This window comes from Protopterus annectens, chromosome 2.part2, assembly GCF_019279795.1.
Source record: "Protopterus annectens isolate FY-2018-M chromosome 2.part2, PAN1.0, whole genome shotgun sequence".
Lineage (NCBI taxonomy): Eukaryota > Metazoa > Chordata > Ceratodontiformes > Protopteridae > Protopterus > Protopterus annectens.
The window spans coordinates 276,416,190-276,438,330 of NC_056730.1; the positions used below are offsets into that span (position 1 = coordinate 276,416,190).

The following is a 22,141-nucleotide window of genomic DNA, read 5'->3' on the forward strand; positions in this document are numbered from 1 at the left end:
GGTAGCAGTCTTGGATCTTGCACACATGGCCTCCCCACCCACTGTTAAAGTGTTTCTGATTAATCTGCTTTTAAGTGCTGTCATGTCTTGAAAAATGTAACTTAGATGATATATTTTATACTTACATTTTATATAACTGGGATATGGAGCCATTTAGGACAGTATGCAATGCGGGCCATTTCTCACTAAATGTATTTGCTTCTACTGTTTCCATAGGCTTTATGTATGTCTTAGAAAAACATAACTTTACATCTGATATAAGAATTTTATATAAATTAATTTCTTTTTTAAATTTTCTTTTTACTAAAATCTTTCAGTTCAGACATCACATACATTAAAGTCACATTTGGACTGAGTCGGTAATGAGTATGGGTAGAACCTTTGGAGAAAAGGTGGTAGGTGGTTATTTTAAAAGAATGGAATACATTTTATGGTTTCAGTAGGTATCAGATGTCCATACATAAATAGACACACACACACACAAACACACACACACACACACACACACACACACACACACACGCACACACACACACACACACACACACACACACACACACACACACACACACACACACAAACACACACATTTTTCAGAATAAATAATTGGATCAAAAGAACAGTCAGCTTTGCATTAAAGTATCTAAGTGCTATGCAGTAATTTTAAATCAGTTCCATATAAATTAACTGAATTCAGAGCCTTACATTCTTAAGTATTCTGTAACGTTTCCAATCGGCATTAATGACTAAACATTATTCAATTAGGACTTTTACATTTGTTCAAAACATGTAGTCTTCTGAGAAACAAAATGTATAAACTTATGATCGGCTGGAAAAATGGACACATGAAGCATATTAGGGCATCTTTGCATCTGATCCTTTGGCCTTATCTTTTAACTGTGCTTAACTAGGCTTTCCCCATTTTTCCCAGTAGATCACTTGTACGCTGGTATATACTTAGTTAAGTGGAAGGTCTGTTATCCTTTTCAGTACACAGCTGAACAGGGATGGTGATGAGTTTTCCATAGATGTGTTCAGTAGTGCATTAGTACCCATCAGAGGAAACTATTTATTTATTATTTTACATTTGTTGACCGGGATAGTCCGTTTGGATGTGAGCCCATTTTTAGCAGAGGCCCGGGGAGAAAAGCTCCAATAAAACAAGAACAACATTGGCAGGTACAGTGTCAGTTTTACATAGAATTTAACAGAAATATCTAGAGACAATAAAGAAAGTACAATATACAATAGGCACTTTAGAGAAAAGGAGAAAGTTATTACAATATAGTAAAGTCATATATAATAAGCAATCCAGGCAAAATCAGGTAAGTAAAATATTTCCTATAGTTCAATTAAGAGCATAAGTCTAGTCTTATTAAATAATAGGGGTCAATACAGTATCTCATGAACAGGGAGTCTTTAGTGTCAGCTATAACCAAACTGACAGTGTGCTAAACTTGTGTCAGAGCTACAAAACTGGCAGCAGGCATAAAACAGGATAAGTTTCCTCATTAGTTCACAAATGTAGACAACACAGGTTTAAAAACTATTAAGACAAACATTTAATCCAAATCATTACAAAGCAGGCTTACTTGGGAAGAAACCATGCAATACATAGCTAAGGTTACTTATGTAAATACATGGGAAAACAGACAAAGAACTCAAATGATGTCTGTGTATTCCATGTAATACAGTGTATCAATTTTTCCATGAATTTATCAAAGTTATTTCTAAATTTCTTAAAATGAAATTTTCCATGGTTCATCTACTTTTCAAAAAACACTTTGTTCTCTCAGTTGTCCTTCTTTTGAGATTGCATATTTTCAGATTTAACCTCTACAATTCATTACCTTCCTTGGTTTTGCACTTCTGCATTTGTCATCCTTCGACTCTGCCTGAGCTGATGATTGTTCAAGTGGATGTAAAAGATCCCATGACACCTATCAAAAAGAGAAGGGGCCCTTTATTTACATACAAAACAAACTCTTATTTACAAAATATTTGCATATTTACAAATGTACAAATGTATAGATATACAAATCTGTTTACACATATTCATGACTTCTTTTGCAGGCATAGTAAATTTTCATCCCTATTAGACCCCCACTCCTTTTTCCAGAACTACCATCTGATTTTACCTAATATTGTTGTGAAAATCCATTTACAGTTAAACATAATATCATTTATTCATTCATTCCATATAACATAAAATAACTTTTTATCTATTCTTGTAACATGTTCTTTACTTATATTCTTATAATATGCACATTTAATGATATACATGTTTATTTTATACATTTCTTTTATATCTTTGAAAAATCTTCTTTACATAGTTGCCCATAACTTTTTTACTCTTTGAAAAAATCTTCTTTACATAGTTGCCCATAACTTTTTTACTCTTTTACATTTCAAAAACACATATTTCATAGTTTATTCTTCTTGACAATGTAAACATGTTCTATCACTTTTCTTTTTATACGGCATATTCCCTTTTACTGGCAATGTATCTATTGCCAGTCTCCAAACAAATCTTGACATTCTACTTTCTGATTACACCATTTGCTTCTTACTTTTATAGCTTTTTTAGAATTTGTTAGATTTTCCCATGGTTTTACATAGTAATATTTTATCATTACATTCTTATACCATACTTTTCTTTCTTTTTCTATATCATCATTTTTTTATTTTCCACACAAATATTTTTTCTTGGTAACATTTTATTTCTTCATTTATATATGCCTTTTTCCTTTTACTCTTTTATACTATACCCCAAAATTTATCACACTTATATTTATACAATTGTACTACTAATTTCTCATCTGTTTCATTTATCCATTTTAATTCTTTGAACAAATTTAATGAAGCAGCATATACCATGAGGTTGATTAACCCTAAATACCCTTCTTTATTTACATGCAAAAGTCCTCTTTTTTTACAGGGTTTAATCTAGAACCCCATATAAATGAAAAAAAATGTCTGCAATAATTCCTTGTCAAATACTGTTGGCAACATAAGTACACTTACTAAGTATGCTATTTTTACCATCAGTACTGAATTTATCAACTACGCCTTTTCTAAAGGATAATTTATGTTCTCCAGAAAAGACAGGTTTGTTTCATTTCTTCTATTGTTTTTTTTTTCCATGTAATTCTACGTACATCTTTATTCCCAAATTTTATACTTAACACAGAAATGTCATTCACTGTAAAATATGTACCCCTATCTTAATTACATCTCCTAAACCTTTACTTTTCTCTTTATTTAAAGTATTTCCTATCACGTCTGGACACTCTTTTGTGCAACTTATTATTTCTTTTATCCCAATTTTGTTTTTACAATTATTGCAGTGTCATCTGCATATTTTAACAGAACGGGAATCTCCAGCTTTTTTAATTGTTTTCCATCTTCCATCCTCCATACGAGTTTAAGTATTCTACTATATTCATTCTATATACATAAAACCTTCATTTGACCATTCATTCATAGATTTATTTTTTTTTTTACCAATCCATTAAATTTTTATGCACATCATACCAATTTCTTCTGGTCCTGCAGCCAAATCTATATTTACTTGTTTAATATTTTGTATAGCTTATTTATAGAAATGTCCTTTTCCAATTGTTTATTTATTTATTTATTTTACTTTTTTGCTTTAAAAGTTTTTTTCACTGCCTTCCTTTCTATTTAAGTATTTTTTTACATATTGTAACACACTATTCATGATCTTTTCCTGAGTTCTTTCTATTTCTCCTTTTACATTTTTTTATGTCATTACACTACCATCTTCTTTTACTAATCTGATTAAGTAACTTGATGCTTCTTCTCTTTTTCCTTCTAAAAGTATTTTTGCTTATATAACAGTTCATATATTTTTTCTTGATTTCTTTCATGTTATTATTTTTCTTTGTCAAAGTACTTTCTATCATGTTCAAAATCTTCTAATGCATTGTTATATATTCTTTTATATTTTTCTTTCTTTACTTTTGTTGTCGTATTGCCACTGTAAAAAAAAAAAACATGTTTTATATTTTTCTTACATATCATCAACATTCAGACCCAATATTATAAAATGTTCTCATAGTAATATGATCTTTTCATAACTGTACTAATTTCTTTCTTTCTTCATTTCATTTAATTTCATTTCATGTTTTTTTATTTATCCTTTTAATTCCTTTGATTGTTTTTTTATGTATTCCTTGCTTTCCTTTATCACTAGCTATATTGCATGATAATCAGAAAATCCTGATTCAACTACCCCCTCCTCCTGTAACTAAACTTTCTGAAACCATAAAATAATCTATTTCAATTTTATACATACCCCTTTTATAAGTCCATGAATTTGTGTCCCAAAATTTAACTTACCATCTCTTATAATGTCCAACATTATTCTTATATCATTCCTTTCTTTTTATTCAGTCCACCACGAAAGCTTCATCAGACTTTACAAACTATAAAAACATGACATCACTTCCTGCAAATTAATGAATCACAACTTAAAACCATAGTTGTGATTCATTAATTTGCAGGAAGTGATGTCATGTTTTTAATTAACTTGAGAGTATATTAATTGTTACGCTGTATAGTTTTGTAAAGTCTGATGAAGCCTTCGTGGTGAAAGCGCTAACTTTGTTTGTTAATAATAAAATCAGAATATACGTTTTATTTCGTTCCAGTTATTGACTGAAAAAGTCTATGAGAATTGTTTGGCGTATACACCTTTAGTTTTTGGTTGCCGTGGTGGTCCCGTGGATGTTGTATACGTTTTGGACTGTTTTATCTACATTTATTAACATTTTTGCGGAACCTTTACTTCTATTGAGCTGCCATCTTTTAGTTTTGCCTTTCTTTTTATACTTAACAATTAAATCACAATGAAAGTCTCCTGTTTTATAATATTCATGTTTATTACTACCTAGTTATCTGATGAAATAAGCTTTCCCTTTCTTTAAAATTAGTATAAGTTTTTCTTCTATGTTTTTTTCTGCTACTCCACTTTTGCCTTCTTTTTCTTTCTCTGCATATGTTTTCTTTTCCATTTCACCACTATTCTTCAGGATTGTCTCTGCATCCTCTCTTGCATTTTCTCCAAAATGTTCCCCCAGGAAATATCTATTTTCTGGCTCACTCTGCACCACCATTTCTTTAAGAAAATCATCCGGCAACCATCCTGACTGGAAGGTTGTAATTATACATCCATCATTTGCTGGCTCATCTCCATCAAACAGATTTCTTTGAAACATTTTCTCAGAATCCTACACACATTCTCCAGTCTCGACTCTTGATATTTGCTTTGTCCTCCATTTCTTTCAAGACTCCATCATCTCCTTCTCTCTCTATCTGCCTCCATTTTAATCTGGGCCAGCTGTGCCTGGAAAGGAAACATGAAGTGCTCCTTTAAAATTGGTCCCACTCACAACAATGACGAAAAGGGTAAGTTCCCCGATGCCCTGACCAAATTTCCCCTAGTACTATAAATACCATCTAGGGTCACCCATAAGAAGAGGCTACTAGACTAGAGGGACTAACACAAAAAGATAAAAAATGCAGTGGTTGATACTCTGGCTCATAGCTCATAGCCTGTGTGAGGGAGATACAGTGGTGATTGAGGTGAGGTAAATCATTTATAAATCTACAGAGTTTGTTTAGTAGAAATTGGAGTCTTTTGCAGTTTATGGAGGATCCTGCAGTTATGAGTTGGGTGCCATATTCTAGTGCTAACATAAGTATGCCCTTTGCAATGGTGCTTCATGCCTCAGGCATTAAGAGGTGTGAGGCTCAAAGTTTGATTGGTAGAGGGCCCCTTGGTCTTGTAGTTATACAGCTGAGATCTGAGGAGGAGGTAACTTATAGATTGAGATGAAACTTCGATATTTAAAGTGTTGCACAGAATGCAGTATGTATCTAATGGTGAGGTAATAGACCATTTCTGGGGGCTTCTGTACCAGATGTCATAGCTTTAGTATTCTGGAGAGTTGAAATTAAACCTGATAAAATGGATTAAAACTGAATTTTGGAACTAATGCAAGAATGAAGTAAAACTGAAGTCCAAATGTCCATTGCATCAGTATAATATTGTTCTAGTGTGCTGGAGAGAATTGCATTAAAAATTTCAATGAATATAATGATGAACAAGGAGGCAGATATGGTACCCTGGGCACTTCTTTGTTAAATTGTATAGAATGGAATTGTTTGTTCCCTGCTTTAACATTACTGTAGGAATGACTGAGATGACCATGCATCCATTATAGACATGTATGATATTCATTTATGCATTCATTCTTATGTAAGGGAGGTGTCACACTGAATCAAGACCTTTGGTCAGGTCAATAAATAGTACAACAATGTGATTCCCACTGATTTGTGTTAGTAAGACTATGTTTAGTAAGACATATGCAGTACTTAAAGTACTGTACCCCTTTCAGAAGCTATGCTGTAGGGAATTAAGACAGGTCCATGGAGTTCAGATGGGAAATTACCTTAGAAGACAGAGCTCTTTCTAGAGTTTTTGATGCTGGTGAAAAAATAAAAATTAGCTAATACAAGAGAGAAATGAGGGGGATTGAATTACCTCATCAAAAATATTACTGCAGATGCCTTCCAAAGCTGAAATAAGGTGTCATTGGTTTGATGATAAGTTGAAGAGTCTTGGCAATAGAAATACAAAATACAGATTTTTTCAGGAATTTGGGGGTAAGACTGTTTTATCCTATAGATCCATACTTGGACAACATTACCTAATTATTTACTTCTTGGATATTTACTTTGTGGAAGCAAAATGTTGATAGAATTAAAACTGAAGCTTGAAAATATATTAACTGATAGTGAACCAAAGGAGCAAATTGTAATTTTCAAATGTTTATGAATAGTTTGGATATGCTGGAAATATCTGGTATGTCTGACATTTATTCTCTGTTTTGGGTTGGAAAGTATAGTAGCAAGAGACAGGTAACTCAGATGATTACTTTGTGTTCTATTTAATATACGTATTTCAAATCACACATAAATGTATCCAAGTCTTGCCATAATTTCTTTATTTTTCTAAGGGATCCTGACATTGTGTATTTTAAGGTGTGTAGATACATAAACAATAGCTTTACCTCATACAGCTCATGAAGGCACAGCTGTCGGTACCCAACCTCCTTTGCAGGACAATGTATGTGCAGCCAAAAAGAAATCTTGAGATTATGTGTGGAGACTGGTAGGGAGCAAAAATAAATAAATGCATAAATAAATAAATAAATAAAAGTTATTGTGAGCTTTCTTCCTAGAGACAATGAGGAACAGCAGATATTGGCATGTATTTAAGACAGATCTGTGAGCAGATGGAAATACATAGGATACAGGCACACTGACTGAAATGACAGCAGATGTAAAGAAAACAAAAATAACATATTTGGGAAGTTCCATCTCATGCACTCAGTTTTTGAGATTTGAAACAGGACATGAGACAGATAGATGAGAGAAAGGAGTACAGACAGGACAGTGGTAAGCTGCTAGTTGTAAACCAGGGACAATTTATATATGTATTTGTCTGCAGCTTGATTTAGGAATGGTTACTACAAGGTATTTGTCTAAATATTGAATGTTCAGTGTATGTGATCTGACTTAATTGTGTTTAAAAGTCAAGAATAAAAATATTTATCTTACTGTATAATCTTAGGCTAGTAGTTTAATGCAGGTCAAACAAACCAATTCCACAGCAGGTAGAAACCAGTGTCAGTTTATTCAAGCAAAGAGCTTAACCATTGTGGAGAATTTTGCTTAAATAAACTGATGCTGGTTTCTACCTGCTGTGGAATTGTTTTGTTTGGTTTGAGTCTTGTTCCCGTGGTATTTTTTAGTTTAATGCAGGTGTTGTAACCATTCCATTATATTAATGGAAGTTCATCCCACTTGCTCAGGAGATTATCTTTAATAATTTGGTATATGGCATCACTATGCTTTATAGTAGCATTCTGGTCTCTTACTTATGGTAGCCATCTAAACTATTTTATTTTAAATATTAAAGTTGTAAAAATTGTACTTAAAGGTTGAGTCTTCTGTACAGAATAACTAGAAGGTGTGTCAGTACTTATAAGTCTAAGGTGTTCCAACCTATGTGACTCTAACTGTAGCTAAGTAGCAGTTAGGGTTAATAAATCCATCAGTACACTGATATGATGCAGATGTAGTCTGTAATATTGTTACTGATTTTTAAAAGACAATGACAGGGTTAAGGGAAGGTGTTGTATAGTCTAGCCTATTCAGTGTATTTCAGCTGCATTTACTTAAACTGTTTTTTCCTGCAATGGTTGTCTTAGAAATTAGAATGCAGGTGAATATAATCCTTCAGTGTTTATACAAGTAAACTTCAGAAGCATCCTCAACAATTAACAATAAGATGTCATTCTGCCTACATCCACAAAAAAGGAATATGAAAGCTCTTCAATGCCCCAGCTAATCACACAGTTATTGTCCTTAAAATGAGGAGGCATGTATAATTATCGACTCCCTAAGATCAAAATTTGTGTCAATTCTTACCTGGAAAACAAATACAAATCTGATTATGACACACATGAGTTGCATTCTTTATATAATTTGGGTGACAGCACTCCAAAGAATCTTTCATAAAATATAATTTCTAGTGTTTACAATGTGCAGTCCATGAAGCACAGTGTATGAGAACCGAGTACCATGGCACCTTATCAACATTTCAAGACTGCTTGGAGGGTAAGTTTGATCCTCAGAACATAAATTGCCATTACATTTAAAAAGTATTCTTTGTAGTGAGGCAAGCCCTTCTGCACCCTGACTTGGGTGCTGCCCACCACACCCTTACAACTTATATATACTCACCGTACCTCAAATAAGAGAAAATTCTGTAAGATACAGCAGATTTTGAGCCACTTTACATTTCCTTATAAGGAAACTTAAATTATCCTTTTTCCAAGGATCACAGTTATCAAACAATGAGAACCCATGTGGTGTCAACACATGCTAAGCCATCCTGATTAACTGAAATGTGAATATATTTCTTCATTTATGCAGTCTTCTTGGTTCTGTTCTAAACAGGCAGTATTTATAACACTAACTCTTCAATGCCTTAGCTGTCTTAGTGAGTTTTCATTTGAAGAGTTTATAGAATCAGATCATGTTACTGCATTCCACCTCAAAGAGTTGATGCCATGAAGTCAGGAATCATTGTAATAATCTTTTGACACTCATGTATGTGGTTTTCTTGTCACAAAGTTAAAATATCTGTTTTTGTGATTGGCTTTTTTTAAATGACACAATAGACAGTTTTTGTTATAGGAGAACCTCATTACTGCAACTTCCTAATTTTGAGAATGCTACTGTTTTGGCCTCAGTATGATGCTGATCATTATTTTACTGTATCTGAAGTTGAAAAGTATATTTATAGTATTCAACAATTGGCTTAAGTATTGGTGTCATTCAAAGGGGATCCAATGCCTGTCAGCCTGGGATGACATGCTCGACAAGCCACGATGCTTCGCTAGGGACGGCTTGCACCTGTCACTCCTGGGCTTTCGGATATTGCCAAAGGCTCTTGCCACCCGCATAGTGCCTTTTTTAGGCAAGGCTCAAAAGACAAACCCACCTCCATAGGTATCACAAGGGATAAGAAACTAAGAGTAATGCTACTCAACGCCAGAAGTCTAAACCTCAAGATGCACGCACTCGAAACTCTCCTTAGCATGGAGAACATCAATATCTGTGCAGTAACAGAAACCTGGTTCAAGGCTTCCGAGAGCACCCCAGCACTACCAGGTTATACCTCATACCATGCTTTTTGACCCCAAAACTTGGACCGAACCACAAAAGGAGGGGGAGTATCAATATTCATCAAAGATACCCTCACCTCCAGGTTGGTAGCACAGCACAAAGCATCAGGGACTATCCATGTGCAACTAACAGTAGGTCAAACTGCCTTCCAGTTTATAGCCTGCTACAGACCACCCTCCCAAACCCAGGAACCCCACTCGGCCTTCCTGAGAACACTGGAAAATATGAAGGTCTCTCCAAACACCATTATATTGGGCGACTTCAACTACCCAAACATAGACTGGGAGCATTACTCTAGCTCCAACACCCTAGCTCAAAGGTTCCTAGAATTTATAAGCTCAAATGCTATGGAACAACTTGTTACCACTCCCACAAGAGGGGAAAACATACTGGACCTGATCATCACCAACATGGGGGCTCTATGCTCCAGACCAGAAGTGTATCCCTCACTGGTAAGATCAGACCATAAACTAATCTCACTGGATATTCACATCCCGACCCCAACCCCTGCCCAGAAAACCACAGTGAAAAACTTCTCTAAAGCAAATTTCACACTCCTCAAAACCAAGGTGGAATCCTTCAAAGCCCCCGGGTCTGTGGAAAATATGGCCCAGACCGCAGAATCCTTTATAAACGCATTCTATGAACACCTTCAGGAATGCATGGATCATGCAATCCCAAATAAAACCAAGACCCAATCCTCCAAAGGCAGGCGTCCTGTCTGGTGGACCCCAGCCATAAACAACCTATACAATAGAAGGAGGAAGCTACTACATGATAGAGCAAAATCCCAAAAAGGGAAGGCATCTCTGATCAGTATTAGCAAAAAACTACAGGCACTCATAAAATCATCTAAGGCCAGCTTAGAGAGAAAAATTGCACAGGACACTAAGGATAATCACAAGGCTTTCTTTAGTTATGTTAGGAACCTGGGTGGGAATTCCCAGATATGCTCAGAATTAGTCCAAAATGACAAAAAATACACCGAACCCACAGACATTGCCAACATCCTAGCTGACAGGTTCAGCGCAAACTCCCCCCCCACCAAAAGGGCAAATATCTATCCCAGCAGAGTGCTGCCCCCCTGACATCTCAGATGCTCAGGTAAGAGCCGCCCTCTCTAAAGCAAAAAACACAGCATCAATGGGACCAGACGGTGTCCCGGGCTGCATTCTACATGAACTCCAAGAAGAGCTAAACCCAAACATAAAACTACTGTTCAATCTCAGCCTTACTACAGGATATGTACCGAAAGAGTGGCGTACAGCAACAGTGGTCCCTCTCCACAAAGGTGGTGCCTCACCGGATCCTGGAAACTATCGCCCCATAAGCCTGACAAGCTTGGTCTGCAAAGCTATGGAAAGGATCATCATGGACCTCATAAATAAAGATATTGGGGACCTACAGACACTGGATCCTACCCAGTTCGGCTTTGTTAAGGGCGGATCCTGCCTGTTAAACCTGGTTGATTTCTTTGAAACTGTCACCAAGGCCATTGACGAGGGGAAGATGGTCCACACAGCCTACCTGGACCTCACAAAAGCCTTCGATACAATACCCCACTCGGGCATTATTGATAAGCTCACCAGCTTAAATATAAACCCCTATGTCACTAGATGGGTTGCAAACTGGCTCAAGGACAGAACACACATGGTTAGAATTGCTGGAGCCATGTCAGACTCCAAACCAGTTACAAGTGGCGTCCCACAAGGCTCAGTCCTGGGACCTCTCTTGTTCGGTATATATTTCTCAGAGTTACAGGCCAACACGGAAGGACTGTGGCTGACCAAGTACACAGATGACTGCAAACTAGGCACCATAATTGACTCTCCAGCCAACACAAGCATCATACAAAAGGGCCTCATAGAAACAGGCAACTGGTGCCAGAGCCATGGCCTCAAGCTAAACGCCAAAAAGTGTATAGTCATCCCCTTTGGCAAAAACAAAGTGCCCACAAATTACCACATAGGTGGTAATCCATTAAGTATGGAAGAAGTAATTAGGGACCCAAGTTGATAGCAATCTCTCATTTGAAAACCACGTGGCCAAAGTGGTTAGAAAAACATTTTATATAGCCCACCTAATGATGAAGGGATTCACATCTAGATCAGGGGAGGTCATCATGCCTCTTTACTCATCCCTCATCAGGCCCATAATTTAGTACAATACCCCTTTTGGGATGTACCTTACCAGACACCTGCAGCAACTTGAAAGACCCCAAAAGTACCTCACCAAGAGGATCAAAGGGCTCAAACAGATGCCATATGCTGCCCGGTTAAAGAAACTCCAGCTCTACTCAGTGGCATACCGCCTGCTCAGAGGCGATCTGTGCCTGACGTATAAAGCCATGTCCAACCCGAAATTAATGGACATGCTGCACCTCAGAAAATCCAAATCACATCGAGCTACGCCGAGAGACTTGAACCTCAGCACTGAAATAAATAGGACATGCTGGAGGGACAGATTCATAACCCAGAGGCTCCCTTCACTCTGGAATAAAATCCCAGTCCAGGTTAGGCAGAGTCCCTCATTGACTCTCTTCAAGAGGAATCTTGATGAGTGGATGGGAGATCGTAGGTTTACCCCGGGTATCACTTCTGTGTCACTGTTAGACAGAGGCACAGTATACTAACCTCGAAAAAGGGCATAGCAAAATTAATTTAAAATGGGTGGCGAAAGCCAAACACACTCTGGCTAGGCTTATAAATGCCCTAGGGCAGATAGCCTAGTATGAAGCTATGAACCTATGAACCTATTGATTTAATTTGTGAAAAGGCCGGAGTAGATTTGGTTGGTTGCTGTAGCAGTGGCCTTGCAGTGTTTTGCATTATTCTTTCAGTGGTAACTTGTTTCTATGACATTGCTGTTTTTGATTTTCCTTCCTTTCTTTCTTTCTTTGACTGTAAGCGAATGTTTGTTGGGATTGTGCTTATGTAATTGACATATGCTTCACGTCTTCATGTTGTTCTGGAACTTTTATCCAAAAGGATGCATACATCATTAGGTGAATGTTAAAAAAAAAATCTGCAGTTTCATTGCCACTTGTTTTCTCTTTGCTGATGTATTTAGGCTGACATATCACATGCACATTAATATTTCATCCAAGCAAAGGTATTATGAGAGTTTTGCAGCAGATAATTTTAAGAACTCTTCCTATGCCTTACTTGAAAGTGTATCGCAATAGCAGGAAATAGTAGTTCTATGCTGTGCATTTTGAGTACAATTAAGTAAATTATCAATGTTTTGCGATTTATTCAATTTCACTTATGTAATTCATTCATTCATCTTTCTGATATCCTCATTACCTTATTCTATGTTATGAGGGAGCAGTCTTGTGCTGGTAATTTTATTTCAACATGACTTCCCCTAGCTGCAACATTTATATCTCATTAAAAAGACATGACCTTAAAACTGCAGGCTTGCTACGTATTACAACCTACACTGTCTGTGATAGGGAAGTGAAAGATGGTCCTTTCTTTCTACTGTATTTTTTATTTGGTGCTTGCAGTGAACATAATGAGAAGGTATAATATGCTTTTTGAGAGTGGAAGTGAGAGAATAACAAGTGACCAGTTCATTTTCCATGCAGTACCAGGTTAATTTTTTTTTTGCCTTCTTCACAGTTGCTAAGATTGTCTTTATGTTGACAGGATGGCGTGAACCCTATTACAATTTTTCACCTTGGTAATAATATTCTGTTCACTGCTGAGATTTCATTTCACTCTCTCTCTTTTACCTGTTTTCTTTTCACAGGATCACTGTGGCTTTGTCTAGGCTTGCTAACATTCCTAATAAAATGTAAAGTATTTATGTGTATTTTAGTTATGATATTCACCAGTGATTGAGTTTATACAAAAATACATTGTGGCCATCACTATGATATTTAGCACACCCTCTGTGTTGTAACCTGCAAAGTGTTTCTCTTTCTGATACTTTGCTATGATTTTTGAAGGCCACACTCATGATTTATGATGTTTAAGAGACCTGAGAGTTATGACTGCAAACTGTTCTCAGGGGTTCCACTTTCAATAGACTCTCACATTTTCTGGGTGCTTATTGTAAATGAATCCTCCCTGCAGTTGAGTGGCCTCCGAAAGACATGCGTGAATGGGTGTGCCTTCGCTGAAGGTTGGGCATCGGGCTGGCAACTCAGCACCATGAAAATCTACTGCCAATCATTAGCGGACCGGAGTTCCGCTGTGGCAACCCCTAACCGGGAAAAGCCAAAAAGACAAACATATTGTGAACAAATTCTGTTAAATGTTTAGCAAAGGATATCTTATTTTGAACATAGTAATGAAAATTTGCTTTTGGCCAAAACATTGTCATTTTGTATATACTCTGACAATAAACACTAAAATTGTAAGTGACTATGTTAAAATGTAGTTTTGAGAACCAGTCAGTATGTTATTTCAAACTGCGGATGTATTTTTCCAGAGTACATGGCTGAAATTAGATTTACTGAAGCAAGTAGACAACAATAGGGAGACAAAATCGAGACAATGGAAAATATGAAGGTGCTACCAAACACCCTAATATTGGGTGATTTCAATTACCCAAACATTAACTGGGAGAACTACTCAAGTGCTAACTCCCTTGCTCAACGCTTCCTAGAATTTATAAACTTTAATGCCCTGGATCAACTGGTCAACACCCTCACCAGAGGTGACAACATATTGGACCTGGTCATCACCAACATGGGCGATCGGTGTTCTACACCGGAGGTCAACACCTCGCTGGTTAGATCAGACCATAGACTAATCACTCTGGATATACACATTCTGCCCCCACCCCCAATCAAGGAAACCACTGTGAAAAATTTTTCAAAAACAAACTTCACGTCACTTAAAACTGAGGTGGAAAAGTTCACAGCCCACATGCTAAAGGACAACGCCGTCCAAGCTGCTGAATCCCTTACAAAGGCACTCTTTGATCACCTGCAGGAATGCATGGATCGTGCTATCCCAAGCAAAACCAAGACTCACTCCTCCAAGAATAGGAAACAAGTCAGGTGGACCCCTGCCATAAACAAACTATACAACAGAAGGAGGAAACTAGTACAGAAAAGAGTAAAATCCCAAGAAGGAAAGACATCCCTGATCAGTATCAGCAAGAAGCTACGATCCCTCATAAAATCATCAAAGGCTAGCTTCGAAAGAAAAATTGCCAAGGACTCCAAAGATAACCACAAAGCGTACTTTAGCTATGTCATGAACCTAAGTGGAATCTCTCAGATCTGCTCTGAGTTAGTGCAGAATGGCACAAAATACACTGAACCGATTGATATTGCCAACATTCTGACAGACAGGTTTAGTGCAAACTTCACCCCCTAAAGGGCCCATAACCATACCAGAAGAATGTAGAGTCCCATCAATCACTGACACACAGGTTAAACAGCCCTATCCAAAGCCAAAAACACAGCTTCAATGGGACTGGATGGTGTCCCAGGCTGTGTCTTACATGAACTCCAAAATAAGCTACCCCCTTACCTAAACACAATGTTCAAACTCAGCCTCTCTACAGGCTACGTACCTATAGAGTGGCGCACAGCAACAGTTATCCCGCTCCACAGCTCCACAAAGGTGGAGCCACAACGGACCCCATGAACTATCACCCTATAAGCCTGACTAGCCTGGTCTGCAAGGCTATGGAGCGCATCATCGTGGAACGCATTAACAGAGACAATTGGATCCTCCAAATATTGGACCTACCCTGTTTGGCTTTGTTAAGGGCAGATCATGCCTCCTAAACCTGGTGGACTTCTTTGAGACAGTTACCAAGGCTTTAAACGAGGGAAAGACGGTCCACACAGCCTACCTAGACCTCGCAAAGGCTTTCAACACCATTCCCCATTCTGGTATTATAGACAAGCTCACCAGCCTGAACATAAACCCCTACGTCATGAGATGGGTTGCCAATTGGCTCACGGATAGAATCCACGCGGTGAGAGTTGCAGGCTCTAGGTCCAACTCTAAACCGGTTACAAGTGGCATCCCCCAGGGCTCAGTGCTGGGACCCCTCCTGTTTGGTATATGCTTCTCAGAGGTACAGGCAAGCACAGGAAGACTATGCCTGATCAGGTTTGTTGACGACTGCAAACTGGAGGCCATAACTGACTCTCTGGCTGATATAGACATCCTCCAGAAGGGTCTCATTGAGAGGGATTCCTGGTGTCAAAATCATGGCCTCAAGCTAAATGCTATAAAGTGCATAGTCATCCCCTTTGGAAAAAACAAAGTACCCACAAACTACCACATATGTGGTAGTTCCCTAAATACAGAAAATGTAATAAGGGATCTGGGGACCCAAGTAGATAGTAATCTCTCCCTTGGTAATCATATTGCCAAGGTGGTTTGAAAATCCTTCTATCTGGCCCACCTAATCACAAAAAAGGTTCTCATCTAGGACAAAAGAGGTTATGGTGCCCTTCTACTCATCACTCATCAGACCCATCATAGAGTACAATGCCCCATTTGGGATGTACCTTACAAGACACCTGCAACAGCTGGAAAGACCACAGAAGTACCTCACCAAGAGGATTACTGGCCTCAAACAGATGCCATATGCAGGATTACTGGCCTCAAACAGATGCCGTATGCAGCCCAACTGAAGAAACTCCAGCAGTTGCATACCACTTACTCAGAGCTGATCTCTGCCTGATATACAAGGCCATGTCCAACCCAGAATTGATGGACATGCTCCACCTAAAAAAAAACAAATCCCCGAAAGCCACACACTCTAGGGATTTAAACCTCACCACAACGATAAATAGGACGTGCCAGTGGGATAGATTCCTGTCCCAGAGACTCTCCATGCTTTGGAACAGGATTCCAATCTACATTAGATAGAGCCCCTCACCAATACTCTTCAAGAGAAACCTTGACGAGTGGATGGCAAACAGAAAATTTACCCCGACGATCACTGCAGTGGCTCTGCCGGACAGAGGCACAGGGACTCATGGCTCTGCTGGACAGAGGCACAGAGAACTAATCTAAGGGGGCAGCAAAAGCCAACACATTCTGGGTAGGCTTACAGATGCCCTCGGGCAGATAGCCTAGTACTTACCTATCAACCTATGATCCTAAATGAAATAGACTGCAAATAATATTGTTTTTTTCTAGCACTAACTGATGTGCAGAAACATTGACATAGGTTAATATATTAGCATAATAGACAGAATTTTTAGTGATGATTTTGATAATGAAACTTACACATTAATGCCTGTGAGATGTATCCCAAAGGTTTCTCACCATAATTCAGGACATGAATACTCTGTCCTACATTTATCACCTAAAGGCTCTGTCTCTGTATTCAGTCTCCCACAAACTGCTGAGAGGACATCTTTGCCTGGCTTACATGGCTTCTTCAGACCCAGCCCTGATGGATCTGTTGCACATGCACAAAACAAACAGCACCAGAAACACTAGATCCAGGAGTTTCAACTTTGCTTGTGACATAATTAGAATGTGATGGAGAGTCAGATGTGTCCAAAGTTTCCTCACACTATGGAATAGGATCCCCAGAGTTCATCCCTGACCCTATTCAAACAAGTGCTTGATAACTGGGTGGGACATTGTAAATTTATCCGTAGTCTGGACCCCATGTCCCCTATGGACAGAAGCTGTCATTGAGAATTATTTTCAAATAGCAGGTTTGTTTTGCTTTGTGGTTTTGCTGGTGCATGGCTATAGCTGATAATACTGATCACAGCAAAGAGAGGAACAGAACTTTTTCCTGGACAGTATTGCCATGGATACCATTCTTGATCCTTTTCTACAGACCTTTGAGAATATGTATACTACCCTGGCTGGCTTGCAGTCTTCTTTTCAAGCTTTGTCTCAGGATGTTAGCCCTGTTCACCTGAATTTTTAAAGGCAATGTTGAGTTGGATGCCTCCATTAACCTCCATGAACTGTCTGTAATCAAAACACTGGCAACTTCAAATGGTGATGCAAGATCATCTCTTATTCCTGCTTTTCCTTGGCATAGCCTTGATTTATTTCTTTCTAAGCCTAATAATCCATTTGGGGTTATTAAAGCCTATGCAGAAGTTGGGACAGCTAATAACAATGAGACCAACTCCTTCAAGGGAATGAACAAAAATTTTGAGAACAAGTTATATAAATATGAATCACATGTTCATTTCCATTTGTATTTAGAACATTGCATTTCCTTGAAAATAGTATGTAAGGGATTAAGGTTTCATAAGTTCCCAAATAGTTTATCTGTCAGCAATCCTTTTTATGATTTACTAGTTGATTTTTTTAATGACCGTGGTTTATAACGGTTGAGAAAATCAATTCACCATAATAAGATACACATTCAGGAGTTAAATGAACTTAAGATACTGAATTCCAAAATGCTTGCTTACACTTTGGCTAATTGAGGGTATGAGGCTGTTTCTATTTCTGTTAATTGACACATCAAAACTGTTGTAGAGTATAAGAAGAAGAAAGTACAAAGTGACATCACTGCATATGCATTTGGATGGTGCAGTGGTGCAGCGGTAGCATTGTTGCCTCACAGCAAGAGGTTCTGTGGTTCAATTCTCAGCTAGGGTGCTTTCTGTGCAGAGTTTGCATGTCCTACCTGTGTTCGTGCGGGTTTCCTCCGGGTATTCTTGTTTCCTCCCACGGTGCAAAGACATGCATCTGGAGCATTTCTCACCAGGCTTCTGCTGAAAACTGGCTTTGTTCCAAGTCAGACTTTCCCAGTTAACAAATGCTAAATAAATAAATAAATAAATGTGGTATTGGTACTATGCATCATGCTTCTTCTTCGTCTTAGTTCTCCAAGACCAGATTCTAATATCAAGGACAGAATTTCTGTCTCTACATCTTCAGTTAGCTGTAATTTTATTTGGATATCCCTGCTGTGACTCAAAGAAGGTTTGACAGAATTACTGCTCAGATGAATCCTGTAGATTCAGCTGAATGGGGGCTAACTTCTAAGTTGTCTTTTCCAAGGGAAAAAGTTACAGTTTGAAGGAGATGCATTGGCCAAGGAATCAATAAATTTCAGTCTAGGATTTAAAATTTGTGAGCGTTCCTGACAGTAGGGTCATAGCTTCATTGAATTTGAATGTATTTTTAACATTTCTAGTGAGTCTGCTACTAAAGAGCAATTAACAGTTTTTCCCCTTGGATTTTCATTTATGCCTAGTAATAAGGTTAATGTTACCCAGACCCTTATCAATTTAATGTGTTTTGTATTTAAATTGAATTTCAGTTAATTATTTAAAGATAGTCCAGGTACACATAATAGGTTTATAAAACCTTTTTGTGTTTAATCCTTCCTTAGTTGGGACTTTACATATTTTTTATGATGCATGTGAAAGGGGATTAATTGACATGTGTGAGAAGAATACCCCCCCCCCCCTTTCAGCCTTATAATTTTTATAATTTTGCTGCAGAAGACAGAAAATCTATTAAGGAACTGATGAGTAAAGAATTATAATTTATGAAGGCAGACAAAGTGGGTAGGATTTCTTATTATGTCCAAAAGGGATTATATTTTGACTCTCGAAAATATGTTAAATAATGAAACTGAGTTTAAGGAATTGTGGATTTTGATATATAATAATAAGTATTATTATATATATCAAATGCGTTTAAAATATTTATTATCTCAGAGGTTTATAAATGAGCATTTGTTTGATTTTTAAGAGTTGATTTTCTGCAGTTAGGTGTTTTATTTCAAATCCCTAATGTTCATAATGGTGAGTTTCCCCCCATTTAGACTTCCAGTTTCTACCCCTGGAAAAGTTACTGACGTAATTTCCAACTTTTTAGACAGCATTTTTAATTCTATAGTTCAAAAGATGGATTCCTGTTTGAAAAATTCTTGGGATTTCATACATAATATAAGGAAATATTCTTTTCAAGCTACTGAGACATGTATGTTTGCTCCTGATATTAAATCCCTGTTTACTAGTATTCCCAGGGATGAAGGAAGTGATTTTGTTAGACTATTTTTGGCGGGTTCACTAGACAATCTTGAAATACTGAAATGTTGAATTTCAGTATTTTGAGACTGAATAGTCGAAAGTGCAGTTACATGAAACTGCACTTTGTCAAATGCAGAAATGTTGAATCCACTGTCATGGTGTCACATTCGTGATGTGCAGTGCAGTTTGTGGATTAAGCTAGGGATTTAGGTAAGTAGTGTTTATGTAAGGGTATTGGGTAGGGATTTTAGTGTGTGTGTAGTGGTGGTTTTTGTGTGTTTTGTGTGCTGTCTGTTAGTGTGTTTAGTGCAACCTTGGAGTTAGTACATATAAGTACGGGGTGTTTGGGGGTGCAGGGGGACTTGCCCCCCTGCTTATAAGTAGGGTAGGTGTGTTTGTGTGTTATGTTGTGTTTGTGTGTTTCTTTTTGTTTGTTGTAGTGTAGTTAGGTAGGTGTGTGTGTGTGTGTGTGTGTGTGTGTGTGTGTGTGTGTGTGTGTGTGTGTGTGTGTGTGTGTGTGTGTGTGTGTGTGTGTGTGTGTTTGTGCATGTGTGTGTGTGTGTGTGTGTGTGTGTGTGTGTGTGTGTGTGTGTGTGTGTGGTCGCGATTGTGGTTTTTGCAGTTGTAGGATTTCGGGTATGTGGAATTTCAACTATTCAGTCTCGAAATACTGAAATTTGATATTTTGGTATTTTGAGATTGTCTAGTGAATCCATTTTGGCACATAATATTACTTATAGTACTACCTTTATTAATACAGTGTGCATTTATATTGAATTATTACTTGATTATATATTTTTTATTTTTAATTATAAATATTATCAGCAAGTAAGGAATAAAGAGATGGGAGCTATGGCTGCCCAGCTTTTGCAAATTTGGTTTTGTGGTGGAGGGATCGCTATATGTTAAGACAAATCACTTTATTTGATAGTGTTTTTTTAGTAAAGATTTGTAGATGACTTATTTTTTATTTGGAATGGTACTGGAGTTGAATTTTGTTGATCTCTTTCTTGTTTAAATGATAGTACTGATTTATTGGAAATTTCTCTTAATTCTTCTGGTAACACTGTTACATTTTATATGTGGTTCTGTATGAATACTATGCATCAGACGTTTGACAGCAGAATACATTGAAAAAATACTTTTGTAAATAGTTACGTTCACTTTTGTAGTGACCATCCTTATTATATGATAAATATTATTTTCAATGGACAGATGATTAGAATATCCAATTTGACTATACAGAAAGATGTATTTTTGGGCAAGTTGAACTTTGTATCTCAGTTATTTTTATTTAGAGAATATAGTTCTAATTTGTTGAACACCACAGTGGAATGGATAATTAATAATTGGGACATGTTATATCCCACTATTTTACACACAGGGGTTGGTGTGCCTTAAAGTTCTTCTTTTCAAAAATCTTCTTATGGCAATACTTATGTTTTGGGTATGTCCTTGGATAATAATATGATCAACATAATAATTAAAAGATACTGGGACATTATTAGAGGGAATTTTGATTTAACTACAGTAGTTGAGACTTATCCAACTTTTACCTATAAAACAGTGGTTAATCTTAAAAGTTTGTTGCAAACTGCTTGTACTAATGTACCTTTACTAAGTACCAATAAGAAAAAGAGGAACTATGCTTGTGGAAACTGTAAATGGTATTCTTATATTTATGAGAGCACCTTTATCTTTTTCTCAGATTTAAATAAACCTATTTATTGTCCTGCTTATTGTAGGACAATAAATAGTTTTATTTAAATCTGAGAAAAAGATAAAGGTGCTCTAATAAATATAAGAGCACCTAGTTTCCACAAGCATAGTTCCTCTTTTTCTTATTGGTACTTAGTAAAGCTACATTAGTGTAATTGTCCTGCTTATTGTATTACTTCCACGGTGGTGCAGCGGTAGTGATGTTGCCTCACAGCAAGAGGTTCTTCTGTTCGATTCTCGGCTTGGGTTGGGAGTGCCTTCTGTATGGAGTCTGCATGTCCTCCCCGTGGTCGAATGGCCGTTCAAAAGACATGCGTTGAATGGGCGTGCTTTCATTGAAAGTTGGGCATCAGGCTGGCAACTCGGCAACATAAAAAACAACTGCCAATCATTAGCAGACCGGAGTTTCGCTGTGGCGACCCCTAACCGGGAAAAGCCGAAAGACAAACAACATTGTCCTGCCTATTGTACTTGTAATTCTACAGGTTTTATTTGTTTGGCTTGATGTGCACATTGCAATGAATTTTTATAGGTATGACTGCTAGGAAATTGTCTACTAGAATTAAGGATCATTATTATGATACAAAAAAGAAAGTTATGAACAATGCATTATATAAACAAACTGTAAAATGTGCTGGTAAAAAGGAATTTTTGTCTGTGGTAGTTGATCATGAACCTTCTAATTATAGGGAA

At 37.3% G+C, this 22,141-nt stretch overlaps 1 protein-coding gene across 1 annotated transcript in view; it reads left to right on the forward strand.

Moving 5' to 3' along the window:
- Positions 1-22,141, forward strand: part of ADGRB3 (adhesion G protein-coupled receptor B3) — a 3,555,978-nt gene that overhangs the window by 3,084,962 nt on the left and 448,875 nt on the right. The gene's annotated exons all lie outside the window — the stretch shown is intronic.